The following is an 18,538-nucleotide window of genomic DNA, read 5'->3' on the forward strand; positions in this document are numbered from 1 at the left end:
GCCATGGTAAGTGTCAGCATCAAGTCCAAAGTGTGGCTTCACTTTCAATGATAGCTTGATGAATGGAGGCCATTGAAGTATCTGAATTACAGCTGCAGCTTACATTACTGAGGCAGGAAGTGTAATGTACTACTTTGGCAGCTTTAGAAGCGACCAGCAGTTAAAACCAGCAAACAAGTAATGATTCTCACTTCTATTACAGATGTAAATGTTTCAGGGTACTTTATAGTGAGTTGATTCAGCACTTAACACCACTCGACCCTCCCTCTGAATCTTCTTTATATTTCTCTTATTCTGTTCAAATCTCCATTTGATCTCCACCAATGTTGCACATCGAGATCAGTTTACTTGTCATGTTTACTACAACTGTGAAAATAGTTGAATGTCTTCTGTAGCTTTGTCAAGTCTGAGGAAATAACCCCTGATGATGGATGTCATCAGTGCGGAGTCCCCAGACAGTCACAGTGGAAAATGTTTTGAACTACTTTTGTGATTCCTTGCTATACTTGTGCACTCTCCCCCCTAGACTGCTCCAGCCTTGGCCATCATAACAGCCGCAGTCATCACCAGAGCTAAAGCTTTGCCATAGTCAAAGAAAGCTGTGGCTCGTAGTGATGAACCTGCAGAGAATTATCAGTGACTCTGCAGCTCCACTCGGCTTTACAGAGGTTTATAGCGAGTTCAGCTGCCCGGCTGCAACTTTACTGTTTTGGTTCACTCTCAGTGCTCTCATAGTGTTGTTTTTGGCCACAGCAGGCAGCTGTTTTCAGAGAAAAAGCTCTAAAAAGCTACTGTACACTACCTGCTCAGCACCAAATGGCAAACAGACACAGTTAGCTGTAGACTAGCTGGTGAACATAGTGGAGCTTTTAGCAGCCAAAGAGCCAGATATTTCCAACAGGAGTTGGTAGAGAGCAAAAACAGAGCTAAAATACAGTGAATATTGGACTTACAATCACCAGGTGGACAGAAACTCTCCAGATGAATGATAATGTTGCTCCATAACTGCTAAAAATAAGGAACTGTTTGAGCTATAAAGCTCCATAAGTCACATGAGCCACGCCCAACACATTACACACTGAGAGCTCATATATTATTATAAACAATATCAATTACAGCCACTTAAAGTAAAATATCTTCTTCCATCCTGACAACCTGTCATAATCACAGCCACGACAGCAACCCGTAAAACACAGTGTAACGCAGTGATCTTCTGTATTTTTCCTCTTGTCAACAAATCTCATGTTTAGATCCAAACAAACAACGAGCTGATCTACTAACAAGTATTGTGTGTGTATCCAAAACCTGATAGATCTTATTCCTCGGTGCTGTAGGGTCTGTGTTTGTTATGTTTTGATAGTTTGTTTATTGGATTAAATCCGAAGTGGCAGAAACGAGAAAACAAATTGTATTTTTGTTGTCTTGTTTTTTTAACAAGATGCAGAAACAAAAAGTCGAATTCTTCTCGTCTTGTTTATAGGTATAAACCCAAAATAGACTGTGGAAAAACAGTTTGTTTTTTCATTTTCTCTTTTTTTGACTGCAAAACAAAAAAACCAAACTTAATAAGCTATTCCACCTGTGGGCAGGGTTGCTCCTGAATGGTTACCGCACACTTTATTTTTCTACTGTGCCACCTTTAAAATGCCACCTGCTTCCCTCTTTGCCAGCAGGTTGACACCTCATCTGATTATGAAAAATGCATCAATTTTCAAATAAATTAAAGTTGAGTTACCATAAAGCATCATGTCTGTTTTGAAAATTCAAAGAATAAGTTTATCCTCATTAATGCTGTGGACAGTGTAAATAGACAGTTAAGAACAGTGGGATGGAAGTAAAGGACATAATGTCAAGAACTGTACTTACAAATCCTGACCAGCACTGTGTGTGAACTCTTCATCATTAGGACTACACAGAGCTCTGGGCATCAAGGTGTGCAAGCTATAGTGTTGAAAAATAGCATTTTATGGTCTGTAATACTGGAAAGCTTTCAACATTTTTTGTATAATTTAAAAATGATAAGTGTGGTTTTACACATCAAATTTCTATGCCCCGCCACATAATTATGGCATCGCTCACCCAAATGTTCTTTCTTCAGAAATTTCATAATGTAGGCTATTTGGTCTAAAGACTAATTTTCCACTGTGCTATATACTGTGTGAACACTGTATTAGGAGTTGACTGTTTGTCAAAATTTGAACAATTTGTCAACATAGCACATACATACTTTACTTTCACATACATATTTTCAATGGCATAAATAAAATGTCATAACAATACCATTAATTAACATAAATGAACAAGCTATGGCTGCAGAACACTGACTTGGAAGCCAAAAGGGAAGGAACTTTATGAGGTCTTCAAGACCTGCAGGGCTGTAGAGAATACAATAAATAAACAAATAAATAAATACATAATAATAATAATAATAATAATAATAAATTAAATGAAAAATGAGCTGTCAACACTGAGAATGTCTTCTTGTGATGTCAATCAGTCCTTTCAACCCATATTTAAAATGTTCTGGCTGATTATTTACAGCATTGTCCAACAGTATGCTCACATCTGGGCACCGCAAACAAAAATTTTCCACAAGTAAAGTATAACATCAACAAACTGAGCCTAACAACGAGCAACAAAAGTTTAAAAGTGAATAAATAACACAAGACTACCTTGGCATGTGGCCTCCTTAATTTCTGATTGTGTCCCTCAAAGCATTGACCACCTCCTCCTTTTCTGTTATTTCAAAGAGGCTGTCTAGGAAAGCATCATCCCTGCATTTGGGGCAGATTTACTCTCTCATACATACTTTGAGGCAGAGTATGTATGTGAAAGTAAAGTATGTATGTGCTATGTTTAATAAACTATTCAAATTTGTATGGATCCTCTTCATTTGCGTGACATAACGGAAGTGTTTGTTGTCTGTTATTATACACACTGGAGTATATACAATACTATGGAGAAGAAAGACATTAGATCTCCCTAGAATTTGGAGAGTAGCTGTGCTGTAAATATGACAATGTTTCAGTCTTCCAAAGGCAAACAGTCAACCCCTAACACAGTGTTCACCCAGTATATAGCACAGTGGAAAATCAGTCTTTAGACCAAATAGCCTATATTATGAAATTTCTGAGTAAGAAGGCACATTTGGGGAGCGATGCCATAATTATGTGGCGGAGCAAAGAAATTTGATGTGTAAAACCACACTTATCATTTTTTAATAATATTAAAAAATGTTGAAAGCTTTCCAATATTACAGACCATAAAACATTATTTTTCAACACTACAGCTCACACACCTTGACGCCATGCCCAGAGCCCTGTAAAGACCTATTGATGAAGAGTTCAGACACAGTGCAGGTCAGGTTTTTGATAGTATGTCCTTTGTTTCCATCCCACTGTTCTTAACTGTCTATTTACACTGTCCACAGCATTAATGAGGACAAACTGAGCTTACTCTTTGAATTTTGAAAATAGACATGATGCTTTATGGTAACTTTATTATTTTATTTAAAAATTGATACAGTTTTCATAATTAGATGAGGTGTCAACCTGCTGGCAAAGAGGGAAGTAGGGAACTCTTATTTTAAAGGCATCACAGCAGAAAAATAATTGACAGCGGGCAGTAACCTATCAGGAACAATTGACAGAGTGCAGCAACCAATCAGGCACAATCCCGCCCATAGGCGGAATAGCCTATTAAGTTCATTTTTTTGTTTTGCAGTCAAAAGCGAGAGAGCAAAAAAGACAAACTGTTTTCTCGTGTTTTCTCATTTCTGCCACTGTCTATTTTGGTTTTGTAGCTATAAACAAGAAGGAGGAGAATATGACTTTTATTTTCATTTCTGCATCTCATTAAAAAACAAGAAAACGACGACCACTGTGGATTTAAGCCAATAAACAAACTATCAAAACATACACAAACCCCATAGACTTCCGTTGTTGTTCAAACATGATTGAAAAATGTCAGTGAGCCACACCACTGCACTGGGTGACATGTTGTTGAGGCAGCAAAATTATTTTTATTTGTATTTGTAATCGAATAAAAGTGGAAAGAGGATTAAAATTCCTGTTCTTGTTTTCATTTTTATTACGCTTTTAATTTTAGAAAATCAAAGTTTTACAATAAGTGTTCATGAATAAACTGGAGTCTCCAGATCATAGACAACTGTGCTGACTACTGAGCTAAAACTTTACACATCACCCCATTGCAGAGAGACCTCTACCTATTTATGCACCCATAACACAGAGACAACACAGCGTGTAACGTGTAGGGAAGAACTTCAAAGGTGATTCTTGCTTTGCACTTTTCATTTATTGCTTATTTTTTACAACCTAACTTTATGGAAAGGAGAAGTGGAACAACAGGTTATGGAGAGTCCCTTGGGAGCACTTTGCATGTCTCAGTACCTCAGCTTTATCTCTGGGGAACACCCCCGACTCAGGGAGTGATGTCCAAATTAGGAAATGTGCGTCATGTAGCAGGTGGATGTGACAGGAAAGAGACTGAGATAGTGATGTAAACGACCTGCGCGCTTGTGTTTGACTTTTATTTTCCCAAAAACAGATAATTTTTAAGATATTTCTATGTAACAAATATTTGTAAAAAACCCACTATTTGTGCTTTGCTGAATAATGTATTTTTATTCAGACACACGCCTAGTTCTATCACTATGATACTTTCTTGATAAGAAACATAACTATACCTGACCTTTTGAAGGACATTTACCTTCTATTCTCTGTCAGCTTTTGCCTTTTCATAATCATCTCGCTTGAAATCTCTCAATACTTGTTAGCAGTTGGTAAATTTAAATCTAGGCTTTGTTAAATTTGGTTGTAAGAGTCCTCTTACAACCACGTCCCTTATACAATGACAGGGAAGCAATCGCTTTCGAGTATTTTGCGACCTGTTGGCACCTCTCTCGTAATCGTCTTTAAGAGGGGAATTAGCTCAAATGGTAGAGCGCTTGCTTAGCATGCGAGAGGTAGCGGGATCGATGCCCGCATTCTCCATTACCTTCTATTCTGTGGAGCCAGTCAGCATCCACTACTTTTTGTTTGTTTGGAAGCTGATGTCCCACCGTCACGCCATTACAAAAAGATATTTTGACGTGTCACCACGATACTTTCTTGATGAGGAACATAACTATGCCTGACCTTCTGGAGGACATTTACCTTCTGTTCTCAGGCAGCTTTTGCCTTTTCATAATCATCTCCTTGAAAACTTTGAATACTCACAGTTGCTGAATCTAAATCCACGCTTTAATCCTCTGAGCCCACGGGCGTGGCCACCAATTTCTCAGGAAAATACTGCACGAGACACACAGCATGTCAGTGGGGAAAACCACTCACTAACTTCATTGGAAATCTTCATCACCTGGTGAATACTTCCCCAGGTGGCACCTCCAGAGGGGAATTAGCTCAAATGGTAGAGCGCTCGCTTTGCATGTGAGAGGCAGCGGGATCGACGCCCGCATTCTCCATTCCCGTTTCTTCTTTGGTGTAAAATGGGTCTTGTCCCTGAAAGTCGTCGTCGCAGCATTGTAAAGTCAACGCTGTGCATCCAAATCTTCATGGCAGGAAACGCACAATGCCTTGATTCGAAGGAACTGACGTAAACCAGGATTCCTGCTGTGTGCCCATAATAAGCAGAGCAAGGGTGCCCAGTTCTTACAGGTACACCCTCTGACACAAATGTTGATCACGGAAAACACATATTTCCTCTAAGTTCCCAAAGTTTTTACCACGCACCTTGCGTAATCTCCTGCATCTCTGTGACCACTCGTAGCTTTTTACCCATAGTCAGCAACGTCGCATTGCTTGATGTCCATAGCCTCTCATTGGGATTGTCCTCACTCAACAGACACATACGCAAGTCCGACGGAAGTGGGGGCGTCCAACCACGAAGGGATTCGAACCCTCAATCTTCTGATCCAAAGTCAGACGCCTTGTCCTTTAGGCCACGTGGTCACGTGGAAAGGGACGTGTGCATTTCAATGGGGCTACGTTGGTAGTAGTGTAGAGTAAGAAGGAGCTGGACTTTGGACGTGACGCTTTCGCCGTCATGGGATACACCTGTGAGATGATGTGGCACTGTTGGTCAACCCATGGGTTAGAAACAGTGGGAAGTTTACGTCGACTTTCATTGCATCCGCAGGCGGCACAAGGACTTGTCCCTTTACGACAGCAGTTCCTGGCCAGTACAGGGATCGAACCTGTGACCTTGGCGTTATTAGCACCACGCTCTAACCAGCTGAGCTAACTGGCCTGCTGCTGAGAGTCCTCTTACAACCACGTCCCTTATACAATGACAGGGAAGCAATCGCTTTCGAGTATTTTGCGACCTGTTGGCACCTCTCTCGTAATTGTCTTTAAGAGGGGAATTAGCTCAAATGGTAGAGCGCTCGCTTAGCATGCGAGAGGTAGCGGGATTGACGCCCGCATTCTCCATTACCTTCTATTCTGTGGAGCCAGTCAGCATCCACTACTTTTTGTTTGTTTGGAGGCTGATGTCCCACCGTCACGCCATTACAAAAAGATATTTTGACGTGTCACCACGATACTTTCTTGATGAGGAACATAACTATGCCTGACCTTCTGGAGGACATTTACCTTCTGTTCTCAGGCAGCTTTTGCCTTTTCATAATCATATCCTTGAAAACTTTGAATACTCACTGTTGCTGAATCTAACTCCACGCTTTAATCCTCTGAGCCCACGGGCGTGGCCACCAATTTCTCAGGAAAATACTGCACGAGACACACAGCATGTCAGTGGGGAAAACCAGTCACTAACTTCATTGGAAATCTTCAGCACCTGGTGAATACTTCCCCAGGTGGCACCTCCAGAGGGGAATTAGCTCAAATGGTAGAGCGCTCGCTTTGCATGTGAGAGGCAGCGGGATCGACGCCCGCATTCTCCATTCCCGTTTCTTCTTTGGTGTAAAATGGGTCTTGTCCCTGAAAGTCGTCGTTGCAGCATTGTAAAGTCAACGCTGTGCATCCAAATCTTCATGGCAGGAAACGCACAATGCCTTGATTCGAAGGAACTGAGGTAAACCAGGATTCCTGCTGTGTGCCCATAATAAGCAGAGCAAGGGTGCCCAGTTCTTACAGGTACACCCTCTGACACAAATGTTGATCACGGAAAACACATATTTCCTCTAAGTTCCCAAAGTTTTTACCACACACCTTGCGTAATTTCCTGCATCTCTGTGACCACTAGTAGTTTTTTACCCATAGTCAGCAACGTCGCATTGCTTGATGTCCATAGCCTCTCATTGGGATTGTCCTCACTCAACAGACACATACGCAAGTCCGACGGAAGTGGGGGCGTCCAACCACGAAGGGATTCGAACCCTCAATCTTCTGATCCGAAGTCAGACGCCTTGTCCTTTAGGCCACGTGGTCACGTGGAAAGTGACGTGTGCATTTCAATGGGGCTACGTTGGTAGTAGTGTAGAGTAAGAAGGAGCTGGACTTTGGACGTGACGCTTTCGCCGTCATGGGATACACCTGTGAGATGATGTGGCACTGTTGGTCAACCCATGGGTTAGAAACAGTGGGAAGTTTACGTCGACTTTCATTGCATCCGCAGGCGGCACAAGGACTTGTCCCTTTACGACAGCAGTTCCTGGCCAGTACAGGGATCGAACCTGTGACCTTGGCGTTATTAGCACCACGCTCTAACCAGCTGAGCTAACTGGCCTGCTGCTGAGAGTCCTCTTACAACCACGTCCCTTATACAATGACAGGGAAGCAATCGCTTTCGAGTATTTTGCGACCTGTTGGCACCTCTCTCGTAATTGTCTTTAAGAGGGGAATTAGCTCAAATGGTAGAGCGCTCGCTTAGCATGCGAGAGGTAGCAGGATCGACGCCCGCATTCTCCATTACCTTCTATTCTGTGGAGCCAGTCAGCATCCACTACTTTTTGTTTGTTTGGAGGCTGATGTCCCACCGTCACGCCATTACAAAAAGATATTTTGACGTGTCACCACGATACTTTCTTGATGAGGAACATAACTATGCCTGACCTTCTGGAGGACATTTACCTTCTGTTCTCAGGCAGCTTTTGCCTTTTCATAATCATCTCCTTGAAAACTTTGAATACTCACAGTTGCTGAATCTAAATCCACGCTTTAATCCACTGAGCCCACGGGCGTGGCCACCAGTTTCTCAGGAAAATACTGCACGAGACACACAGCATGTCAGTGGGGAAAACCAGTCACTAACTTCATTGGAAATCTTCAGCACCTGGTGAATACTTCCCCAGGTGGCAGCTCCAGAGGGGAATTAGCTCAAATGGGAGAGCGCTCGCTTTGCATGTGAGAGGCAGCGGGATCGACGCCCGCATTCTCCATTCCCGTTTCTTCTTTGGTGTAAAATGGGTCTTGTCCCTGAAAGTCGTCGTCGCAGCATTGTAAAGTCAACGCTGTGCATCCAAATCTTCATGGCAGGAAACGCACAATGCCTTGATTCGAAGGAACTGACGTAAACCAGGATTCCTGCTGTGTGCCCATAATAAGCAGAGCAAGGGTGCCCAGTTCTTACAGGTACACCCTCTGACACAAATGTTGATCACGGAAAACACATATTTCCTCTAAGTTCCCAAAGTTTTTACCACGCACCTTGCGTAATCTCCTGCATCTCTGTGACCACTAGTAGTTTTTTACCCATAGTCAGCAACGTCGCATTGCTTGATGTCCATAGCCTCTCATTGGGATTGTCCTCACTCAACAGACACATACGCAAGTCCGACGGAAGTGGGGGCGTCCAACCACGAAGGGATTCGAACCCTCAATCTTCTGATCCGAAGTCAGACGCCTTGTCCTTTAGGCCACGTGGTCACGTGGAAAGGGACGTGTGCATTTCAATGGGGCTACGTTGGTAGTAGTGTAGAGTAAGAAGGAGCTGGACTTTGGACGTGACGCTTTCGCCGTCATGGGATACACCTGTGAGATGATGTGGCACTGTTGGTCAACCCATGGGTTAGAAACAGTGGGAAGTTTACGTCGACTTTCATTGCATCCGCAGGCGGCACAAGGACTTGTCCCTTTACGACAGCAGTTCCTGGCCAGTACAGGGATAGAACCTGTGACCTTGGTGTTATTAGCACCACGCTCTAACCAGCTGAGCTAACTGGCCTGCTGCTGAGAGTCCGCTTACAACCACGTCCCTTATACAATGACAGGGAAGCAATCGCTTTCGAGTATTTTGCGACCTGTTGGCACCTCTCTCGTAACTGTCTTTAAGAGGGGAATTAGCTCAAATGGTAGAGCGCTCGCTTAGCATGCGAGAGGTAGCGGGATCGACGCCCGCATTCTCCATTACCTTCTATTCTGTGGAGCCAGTCAGCATCCACTACTTTTTGTTTGTTTGGAGGCTGATGTCCCACCGTCACGCCATTACAAAAAGATATTTTGACGTGTCACCACGATACTTTCTTGATGAGGAACATAACTATGCCTGACCTTCTGGAGGACATTTACCTTCTGTTCTCAGGCAGCTTTTGCCTTTTCATAATCATCTCTTTGAAAACTTTGAATACTCACAGTTGCTGAATCTAAATCCACGCTTTAATCCTCTGAGCCCACGGGCGTGGCCACCAATTTCTCAGGAAAATACTGCACGAGACACACAGCATGTCAGTGGGGAAAACCAGTCACTAACTTCATTGGAAATCTTCAGCACCTGGTGAATACTTCCCCAGGTGGCACCTCCAGAGGGGAATTAGCTCAAATGGTAGAGCGCTCGCTTTGCATGTGAGAGGCAGCGGGATCGACGCCCGCATTCTCCATTCCTGTTTCTTCTTTGGTGTAAAATGGGTCTTGTCCCTGAAAGTCGTCGTCGCAGCATTGTAAAGTCAACGCTGTGCATCCAAATCTTCATGGCAGGAAACGCACAATGCCTTGATTCGAAGGAACTGACGTAAACCAGGATTCCTGCTGTGTGCCCATAATAAGCAGAGCAAGGGTGCCCAGTTCTTACAGGTACACCATCTGACACAAATGTTGATCACGGAAAACACATATTTCCTCTAAGTTCCCAAAGTTTTTACCACGCACCTTGCGTAATCTCCTGCATCTCTGTGACCACTCGTAGTTTTTTACCCATAGTCAGCAACGTCGCATTGCTTGATGTCCATAGCCTCTCATTGGGATTGTCCTCACTCAACAGACACATACGCAAGTCCGACGGAAGTGGGGGCGTCCAACCACGAAGGGATTCGAACCCTCAACCTTCTGATCCGAAGTCAGACGCCTTGTCCTTTAGGCCACGTGGAAAGGGACGTGTGCATTTCAATGGGGCTACGTTGGTAGTAGTGTAGAGTAAGAAGGAGCTGGACTTTGGACGTGACGCTTTCGCCGTCATGGGATACACCTGTGAGATGATGTGGCACTGTTGGTCAACCCATGGGTTAGAAACAGTGGGAAGTTTACGTCGACTTTCATTGCATCCGCAGGCGGCACAAGGACTTGTCCCTTTACGACAGCAGTTCCTGGCCAGTACAGGGATCGAACCTGTGACCTTGGCGTTATTAGCACCACGCTCTAACCAGCTGAGCTAACTGGCCTGCTGCTGAGAGTCCTCTTACAACCACGTCCCTTATACAATGACAGGGAAGCAATCGCTTTCGAGTATTTTGCGACCTGTTGGCACCTCTCTCGTAATTGTCTTTAAGAGGGGAATTAGCTCAAATGGTAGAGCGCTCGCTTAGCATGCGAGAGGTAGCGGGATTGACGCCCGCATTCTCCATTACCTTCTATTCTGTGGAGCCAGTCAGCATCCACTACTTTTTGTTTGTTTGGAGGCTGATGTCCCACCGTCACGCCATTACAAAAAGATATTTTGACGTGTCACCACGATACTTTCTTGATGAGGAACATAACTATGCCTGACCTTCTGGAGGACATTTACCTTCTGTTCTCAGGCAGCTTTTGCCTTTTCATAATCATATCCTTGAAAACTTTGAATACTCACTGTTGCTGAATCTAACTCCACGCTTTAATCCTCTGAGCCCACGGGCGTGGCCACCAATTTCTCAGGAAAATACTGCACGAGACACACAGCATGTCAGTGGGGAAAACCAGTCACTAACTTCATTGGAAATCTTCAGCACCTGGTGAATACTTCCCCAGGTGGCACCTCCAGAGGGGAATTAGCTCAAATGGTAGAGCGCTCGCTTTGCATGTGAGAGGCAGCGGGATCGACGCCCGCATTCTCCATTCCCGTTTCTTCTTTGGTGTAAAATGGGTCTTGTCCCTGAAAGTCGTCGTTGCAGCATTGTAAAGTCAACGCTGTGCATCCAAATCTTCATGGCAGGAAACGCACAATGCCTTGATTCGAAGGAACTGAGGTAAACCAGGATTCCTGCTGTGTGCCCATAATAAGCAGAGCAAGGGTGCCCAGTTCTTACAGGTACACCCTCTGACACAAATGTTGATCACGGAAAACACATATTTCCTCTAAGTTCCCAAAGTTTTTACCACACACCTTGCGTAATTTCCTGCATCTCTGTGACCACTAGTAGTTTTTTACCCATAGTCAGCAACGTCGCATTGCTTGATGTCCATAGCCTCTCATTGGGATTGTCCTCACTCAACAGACACATACGCAAGTCCGACGGAAGTGGGGGCGTCCAACCACGAAGGGATTCGAACCCTCAATCTTCTGATCCGAAGTCAGACGCCTTGTCCTTTAGGCCACGTGGTCACGTGGAAAGTGACGTGTGCATTTCAATGGGGCTACGTTGGTAGTAGTGTAGAGTAAGAAGGAGCTGGACTTTGGACGTGACGCTTTCGCCGTCATGGGATACACCTGTGAGATGATGTGGCACTGTTGGTCAACCCATGGGTTAGAAACAGTGGGAAGTTTACGTCGACTTTCATTGCATCCGCAGGCGGCACAAGGACTTGTCCCTTTACGACAGCAGTTCCTGGCCAGTACAGGGATCGAACCTGTGACCTTGGCGTTATTAGCACCACGCTCTAACCAGCTGAGCTAACTGGCCTGCTGCTGAGAGTCCTCTTACAACCACGTCCCTTATACAATGACAGGGAAGCAATCGCTTTCGAGTATTTTGCGACCTGTTGGCACCTCTCTCGTAATTGTCTTTAAGAGGGGAATTAGCTCAAATGGTAGAGCGCTCGCTTAGCATGCGAGAGGTAGCAGGATCGACGCCCGCATTCTCCATTACCTTCTATTCTGTGGAGCCAGTCAGCATCCACTACTTTTTGTTTGTTTGGAGGCTGATGTCCCACCGTCACGCCATTACAAAAAGATATTTTGACGTGTCACCACGATACTTTCTTGATGAGGAACATAACTATGCCTGACCTTCTGGAGGACATTTACCTTCTGTTCTCAGGCAGCTTTTGCCTTTTCATAATCATCTCCTTGAAAACTTTGAATACTCACAGTTGCTGAATCTAAATCCACGCTTTAATCCACTGAGCCCACGGGCGTGGCCACCAGTTTCTCAGGAAAATACTGCACGAGACACACAGCATGTCAGTGGGGAAAACCAGTCACTAACTTCATTGGAAATCTTCAGCACCTGGTGAATACTTCCCCAGGTGGCAGCTCCAGAGGGGAATTAGCTCAAATGGGAGAGCGCTCGCTTTGCATGTGAGAGGCAGCGGGATCGACGCCCGCATTCTCCATTCCCGTTTCTTCTTTGGTGTAAAATGGGTCTTGTCCCTGAAAGTCGTCGTCGCAGCATTGTAAAGTCAACGCTGTGCATCCAAATCTTCATGGCAGGAAACGCACAATGCCTTGATTCGAAGGAACTGACGTAAACCAGGATTCCTGCTGTGTGCCCATAATAAGCAGAGCAAGGGTGCCCAGTTCTTACAGGTACACCCTCTGACACAAATGTTGATCACGGAAAACACATATTTCCTCTAAGTTCCCAAAGTTTTTACCACGCACCTTGCGTAATCTCCTGCATCTCTGTGACCACTAGTAGTTTTTTACCCATAGTCAGCAACGTCGCATTGCTTGATGTCCATAGCCTCTCATTGGGATTGTCCTCACTCAACAGACACATACGCAAGTCCGACGGAAGTGGGGGCGTCCAACCACGAAGGGATTCGAACCCTCAATCTTCTGATCCGAAGTCAGACGCCTTGTCCTTTAGGCCACGTGGTCACGTGGAAAGGGACGTGTGCATTTCAATGGGGCTACGTTGGTAGTAGTGTAGAGTAAGAAGGAGCTGGACTTTGGACGTGACGCTTTCGCCGTCATGGGATACACCTGTGAGATGATGTGGCACTGTTGGTCAACCCATGGGTTAGAAACAGTGGGAAGTTTACGTCGACTTTCATTGCATCCGCAGGCGGCACAAGGACTTGTCCCTTTACGACAGCAGTTCCTGGCCAGTACAGGGATAGAACCTGTGACCTTGGTGTTATTAGCACCACGCTCTAACCAGCTGAGCTAACTGGCCTGCTGCTGAGAGTCCGCTTACAACCACGTCCCTTATACAATGACAGGGAAGCAATCGCTTTCGAGTATTTTGCGACCTGTTGGCACCTCTCTCGTAACTGTCTTTAAGAGGGGAATTAGCTCAAATGGTAGAGCGCTCGCTTAGCATGCGAGAGGTAGCGGGATCGACGCCCGCATTCTCCATTACCTTCTATTCTGTGGAGCCAGTCAGCATCCACTACTTTTTGTTTGTTTGGAGGCTGATGTCCCACCGTCACGCCATTACAAAAAGATATTTTGACGTGTCACCACGATACTTTCTTGATGAGGAACATAACTATGCCTGACCTTCTGGAGGACATTTACCTTCTGTTCTCAGGCAGCTTTTGCCTTTTCATAATCATCTCTTTGAAAACTTTGAATACTCACAGTTGCTGAATCTAAATCCACGCTTTAATCCTCTGAGCCCACGGGCGTGGCCACCAATTTCTCAGGAAAATACTGCACGAGACACACAGCATGTCAGTGGGGAAAACCAGTCACTAACTTCATTGGAAATCTTCAGCACCTGGTGAATACTTCCCCAGGTGGCACCTCCAGAGGGGAATTAGCTCAAATGGTAGAGCGCTCGCTTTGCATGTGAGAGGCAGCGGGATCGACGCCCGCATTCTCCATTCCCGTTTCTTCTTTGGTGTAAAATGGGTCTTGTCCCTGAAAGTCGTCGTCGCAGCATTGTAAAGTCAACGCTGTGCATCCAAATCTTCATGGCAGGAAACGCACAATGCCTTGATTCGAAGGAACTGACGTAAACCAGGATTCCTGCTGTGTGCCCATAATAAGCAGAGCAAGGGTGCCCAGTTCTTACAGGTACACCATCTGACACAAATGTTGATCACGGAAAACACATATTTCCTCTAAGTTCCCAAAGTTTTTACCACGCACCTTGCGTAATCTCCTGCATCTCTGTGACCACTCGTAGTTTTTTACCCATAGTCAGCAATGTCGCATTGCTTGATGTCCATAGCCTCTCATTGGGATTGTCCTCACTCAACAGACACATACACAAGTCCGACGGAAGTGGGGGCATCCAACCACGAAGGGATTCGAACCCTCAATCTTCTGATCCGAAGTCAGACGCCTTGTCCTTTAGGCCACGTGGTCACGTGGAAAGTGACGTGTGCATTTCAATGGGGCTACGTTGGTAGTAGTGTAGAGTAAGAAGGAGCTGGACTTTGGACGTGACGCTTTCGCCGTCATGGGATACACCTGTGAGATGATGTGGCACTGTTGGTCAACCCATGGGTTAGAAACAGTGGGAAGTTTACGTCGACTTTCATTGCATCCGCAGGCGGCACAAGGACTTGTCCCTTTACGACAGCAGTTCCTGGCCAGTACAGGGATCGAACCTGTGACCTTGGCGTTATTAGCACCACGCTCTAACCAGCTGAGCTAACTGGCCTGCTGCTGAGAGTCCTCTTACAACCACGTCCCTTATACAATGACAGGGAAGCAATCGCTTTCGAGTATTTTGCGACCTGTTGGCACCTCTCTCGTAATTGTCTTTAAGAGGGGAATTAGCTCAAATGGTAGAGCGCTCGCTTAGCATGCGAGAGGTAGCGGGATCGACGCCCGCATTCTCCATTACCTTCTATTCTGTGGAGCCAGTCAGCATCCACTACTTTTTGTTTGTTTGGAGGCTGATGTCCCACCGTCACGCCATTACAAAAAGATATTTTGACGTGTCACCACGATACTTTCTTGATGAGGAACATAACTATGCCTGACCTTCTGGAGGACATTTACCTTCTGTTCTCAGGCAGCTTTTGCCTTTTCATAATCATCTCCTTGAAAACTTTGAATACTCACAGTTGCTGAATCTAACTCCACGCTTTAATCCTCTGAGCCCACGGGCGTGGCCACCAATTTCTCAGGAAAATACTGCACGAGACACACAGCATGTCAGTGAGGAAAACCAGTCACTAACTTCATTGGAAATCTTCAGCACCTGGTGAATACTTCCCCAGGTGGCACCTCCAGAGGGGAATTAGCTCAAATGGTAGAGCGCTCGCTTTGCATGTGAGAGGCAGCGGGATCGACGCCCGCATTCTCCATTCCCGTTTCTTCTTTGGTGTAAAATGGGTCTTGTCCCTGAAAGTCGTCGTCGCAGCATTGTAAAGTCAACGCTGTGCATCCAAATCTTCATGGCAGGAAACGCACAATGCCTTGATTCGAAGGAACTGACGTAAACCAGGATTCCTGCTGTGTGCCCATAATAAGCAGAGCAAGGGTGCCCAGTTCTTACAGGTACACCCTCTGACACAAATGTTGGTCACGGAAAACACATATTTCCTCTAAGTTCCCAAAGTTTTTACCACGCACCTTGCGTAATCTCCTGCATCTCTGTGACCACTCGTAGTTTTTTACCCATAGTCAGCAATGTCGCATTGCTTGATGTCCATAGCCTCTCATTGGGATTGTCCTCACTCAACAGACACATACGCAAGTCCGACGGAAGTGGGGGCATCCAACCACGAAGGGATTCGAACCCTCAATCTTCTGATCCGAAGTCAGACGCCTTGTCCTTTAGGCCACGTGGTCACGTGGAAAGTGACGTGTGCATTTCAATGGGGCTACGTTGGTAGTAGTGTAGAGTAAGAAGGAGCTGGACTTTGGACGTGACGCTTTCGCCGTCATGGGATACACCTGTGAGATGATGTGGCACTGTTGGTCAACCCATGGGTTAGAAACAGTGGGAAGTTTACGTCGACTTTCATTGCATCCGCAGGCGGCACAAGGACTTGTCCCTTTACGACAGCAGTTCCTGGCCAGTACAGGGATCGAACCTGTGACCTTGGCGTTATTAGCACCACGCTCTAACCAGCTGAGCTAACTGGCCTGCTGCTGAGAGTCCTCTTACAACCACGTCCCTTATACAATGACAGGGAAGCAATCGCTTTCGAGTATTTTGCGACCTGTTGGCACCTCTCTCGTAATTGTCTTTAAGAGGGGAATTAGCTCAAATGGTAGAGCGCTCGCTTAGCATGCGAGAGGTAGCGGGATCGACGCCCGCATTCTCCATTACCTTCTATTCTGTGGAGCCAGTCAGCATCCACTACTTTTTGTTTGTTTGGAGGCTGATGTCCCACCGTCACGCCATTACAAAAAGATATTTTGACGTGTCACCACGATACTTTCTTGATGAGGAACATAACTATGCCTGACCTTCTGGAGGACATTTACCTTCTGTTCTCAGGCAGCTTTTGCCTTTTCATAATCATCTCCTTGAAAACTTTGAATACTCACAGTTGCTGAATCTAACTCCACGCTTTAATCCTCTGAGCCCACGGGCGTGGCCACCAATTTCTCAGGAAAATACTGCACGAGACACACAGCATGTCAGTGAGGAAAACCAGTCACTAACTTCATTGGAAATCTTCAGCACCTGGTGAATACTTCCCCAGGTGGCACCTCCAGAGGGGAATTAGCTCAAATGGTAGAGCGCTCGCTTTGCATGTGAGAGGCAGCGGGATCGACGCCCGCATTCTCCATTCCCGTTTCTTCTTTGGTGTAAAATGGGTCTTGTCCCTGAAAGTCGTCGTCGCAGCATTGTAAAGTCAACGCTGTGCATCCAAATCTTCATGGCAGGAAACGCACAATGCCTTGATTCGAAGGAACTGACGTAAACCAGGATTCCTGCTGTGTGCCCATAATAAGCAGAGCAAGGGTGCCCAGTTCTTACAGGTACACCCTCTGACACAAATGTTGGTCACGGAAAACACATATTTCCTCTAAGTTCCCAAAGTTTTTACCACGCACCTTGCGTAATCTCCTGCATCTCTGTGACCACTCGTAGTTTTTTACCCATAGTCAGCAACGTCGCATTGCTTGATGTCCATAGCCTCTCATTGGGATTGTCCTCACTCAACAGACACATACGCAAGTCCGACGGAAGTGGGGGCGTCCAACCACGAAGGGATTCGAACCCTCAATCTTCTGATCCGAAGTCAGACGCCTTGTCCTTTAGGCCACGTGGTCACGTGGAAAGGGACGTGTGCATTTCAATGGGGCTACGTTGGTAGTAGTGTAGAGTAAGAAGGAGCTGGACTTTGGACGTGACGCTTTCGCCGTCATGGGATACACCTGTGAGATGATGTGGCACTGTTGGTCAACCCATGGGTTAGAAACAGTGGGAAGTTTACGTCGACTTTCATTGCATCCGCAGGCGGCACAAGGACTTGTCCCTTTACGACAGCAGTTCCTGGCCAGTACAGGGATCGAACCTGTGACCTTGGCGTTATTAGCACCACGCTCTAACCAGCTGAGCTAACTGGCCTGCTGCTGACAGTCCTCTTACAACCACGTCCCTTATACAATGACAGGGAAGCAATCGCTTTCGAGTATTTTGCGACCTGTTGGCACCTCTCTCGTAATTGTCTTTAAGAGGGGAATTAGCTCAAATGGTAGAGCGCTCGCTTAGCATGCGAGAGGTAGCGGGATCGACGCCCGCATTCTCCATTACCTTCTGTTCTGTGGAGCCAGTCAGCATCCACTACTTTTTGTTTGTTTGGAGGCTGATGTCCCACCGTCACGCCATTACAAAAAGATATTTTGACGTGTCACCACGATACTTTCTTGATGAGGAACATAACTATGCCTGACCTTCTGGAGGACATTTACCTTCATAATCATCTCCTTGAAAACTTTGAATACTCACAGTTGCTGAATCTAAATCCACGCTTTAATCCTCTGAGCCCACGGGCGTGGCCACCAATTTCTCAGGAAAATACTGCACGAGACACACAGCATGTCAGTGGGGAAAACCAGTCACTAACTTCATTGGAAATCTTCAGCACCTGGTGAATACTTCCCCAGGTGGCACCTCCAGAGGGGAATTAGCTCAAATGGTAGAGCGCTCGCTTTGCATGTGAGAGGCAGCGGGATCGACGCCCGCATTCTCCATTCCCGTTTCTTCTTTGGTGTAAAATGGGTCTTGTCCCTGAAAGTCGTCGTCGCAGCATTGTAAAGTCAACGCTGTGCATCCAAATCTTCATGGCAGGAAACGCACAATGCCTTGATTCGAAGGAACTGACGTAAACCAGGATTCCTCCAGAGCGTT

The 18,538-nt window shown here is 45.8% G+C and overlaps 20 non-coding genes across 20 annotated transcripts; 5 read left to right on the forward strand and 15 right to left on the reverse strand.

Moving 5' to 3' along the window:
* Positions 1 to 5,896: 5,896 nt before the first annotated feature.
* trnaq-uug lies at positions 5,897 to 5,969 on the reverse strand. Its single transcript has one exon. It is a non-coding gene; the product is annotated as a tRNA-Gln (tRNA).
* A 224-nt stretch (positions 5,970 to 6,193) lies between these two features.
* Positions 6,194 to 6,267, reverse strand: trnai-aau. The gene has a single exon. It is a non-coding gene; the product is annotated as a tRNA-Ile (tRNA).
* Positions 6,268 to 7,333: 1,066 nt separating this feature from the next.
* On the reverse strand, positions 7,334 to 7,406 carry trnar-ucg. Its single transcript has one exon. It is a non-coding gene; the product is annotated as a tRNA-Arg (tRNA).
* Positions 7,407 to 7,630: 224 nt separating this feature from the next.
* On the reverse strand, positions 7,631 to 7,704 carry trnai-aau. Its single transcript has one exon. It is a non-coding gene; the product is annotated as a tRNA-Ile (tRNA).
* Positions 7,705 to 8,770: 1,066 nt separating this feature from the next.
* On the reverse strand, positions 8,771 to 8,843 carry trnar-ucg. The gene has a single exon. It is a non-coding gene; the product is annotated as a tRNA-Arg (tRNA).
* Positions 8,844 to 9,250: 407 nt separating this feature from the next.
* On the forward strand, positions 9,251 to 9,323 carry trnaa-agc. The gene has a single exon. It is a non-coding gene; the product is annotated as a tRNA-Ala (tRNA).
* A 1,173-nt stretch (positions 9,324 to 10,496) lies between these two features.
* trnai-aau lies at positions 10,497 to 10,570 on the reverse strand. The gene has a single exon. It is a non-coding gene; the product is annotated as a tRNA-Ile (tRNA).
* A 1,066-nt stretch (positions 10,571 to 11,636) lies between these two features.
* On the reverse strand, positions 11,637 to 11,709 carry trnar-ucg. Its single transcript has one exon. It is a non-coding gene; the product is annotated as a tRNA-Arg (tRNA).
* A 224-nt stretch (positions 11,710 to 11,933) lies between these two features.
* On the reverse strand, positions 11,934 to 12,007 carry trnai-aau. The gene has a single exon. It is a non-coding gene; the product is annotated as a tRNA-Ile (tRNA).
* A 1,066-nt stretch (positions 12,008 to 13,073) lies between these two features.
* Positions 13,074 to 13,146, reverse strand: trnar-ucg. The gene has a single exon. It is a non-coding gene; the product is annotated as a tRNA-Arg (tRNA).
* Positions 13,147 to 13,553: 407 nt separating this feature from the next.
* trnaa-agc lies at positions 13,554 to 13,626 on the forward strand. The gene has a single exon. It is a non-coding gene; the product is annotated as a tRNA-Ala (tRNA).
* Positions 13,627 to 14,510: 884 nt separating this feature from the next.
* Positions 14,511 to 14,583, reverse strand: trnar-ucg. The gene has a single exon. It is a non-coding gene; the product is annotated as a tRNA-Arg (tRNA).
* Positions 14,584 to 14,807: 224 nt separating this feature from the next.
* Positions 14,808 to 14,881, reverse strand: trnai-aau. The gene has a single exon. It is a non-coding gene; the product is annotated as a tRNA-Ile (tRNA).
* Positions 14,882 to 14,990: 109 nt separating this feature from the next.
* Positions 14,991 to 15,063, forward strand: trnaa-agc. Its single transcript has one exon. It is a non-coding gene; the product is annotated as a tRNA-Ala (tRNA).
* Positions 15,064 to 15,947: 884 nt separating this feature from the next.
* Positions 15,948 to 16,020, reverse strand: trnar-ucg. The gene has a single exon. It is a non-coding gene; the product is annotated as a tRNA-Arg (tRNA).
* A 224-nt stretch (positions 16,021 to 16,244) lies between these two features.
* On the reverse strand, positions 16,245 to 16,318 carry trnai-aau. The gene has a single exon. It is a non-coding gene; the product is annotated as a tRNA-Ile (tRNA).
* A 109-nt stretch (positions 16,319 to 16,427) lies between these two features.
* trnaa-agc lies at positions 16,428 to 16,500 on the forward strand. The gene has a single exon. It is a non-coding gene; the product is annotated as a tRNA-Ala (tRNA).
* An 884-nt stretch (positions 16,501 to 17,384) lies between these two features.
* trnar-ucg lies at positions 17,385 to 17,457 on the reverse strand. Its single transcript has one exon. It is a non-coding gene; the product is annotated as a tRNA-Arg (tRNA).
* A 224-nt stretch (positions 17,458 to 17,681) lies between these two features.
* Positions 17,682 to 17,755, reverse strand: trnai-aau. Its single transcript has one exon. It is a non-coding gene; the product is annotated as a tRNA-Ile (tRNA).
* A 109-nt stretch (positions 17,756 to 17,864) lies between these two features.
* On the forward strand, positions 17,865 to 17,937 carry trnaa-agc. The gene has a single exon. It is a non-coding gene; the product is annotated as a tRNA-Ala (tRNA).
* Positions 17,938 to 18,538: the final 601 nt, after the last annotated feature.

Source organism: Thunnus albacares, chromosome 6 (genome assembly GCF_914725855.1).
Source record: "Thunnus albacares chromosome 6, fThuAlb1.1, whole genome shotgun sequence".
In the NCBI taxonomy this organism is placed as follows: Eukaryota; Metazoa; Chordata; class Actinopteri; order Scombriformes; family Scombridae; genus Thunnus; species Thunnus albacares.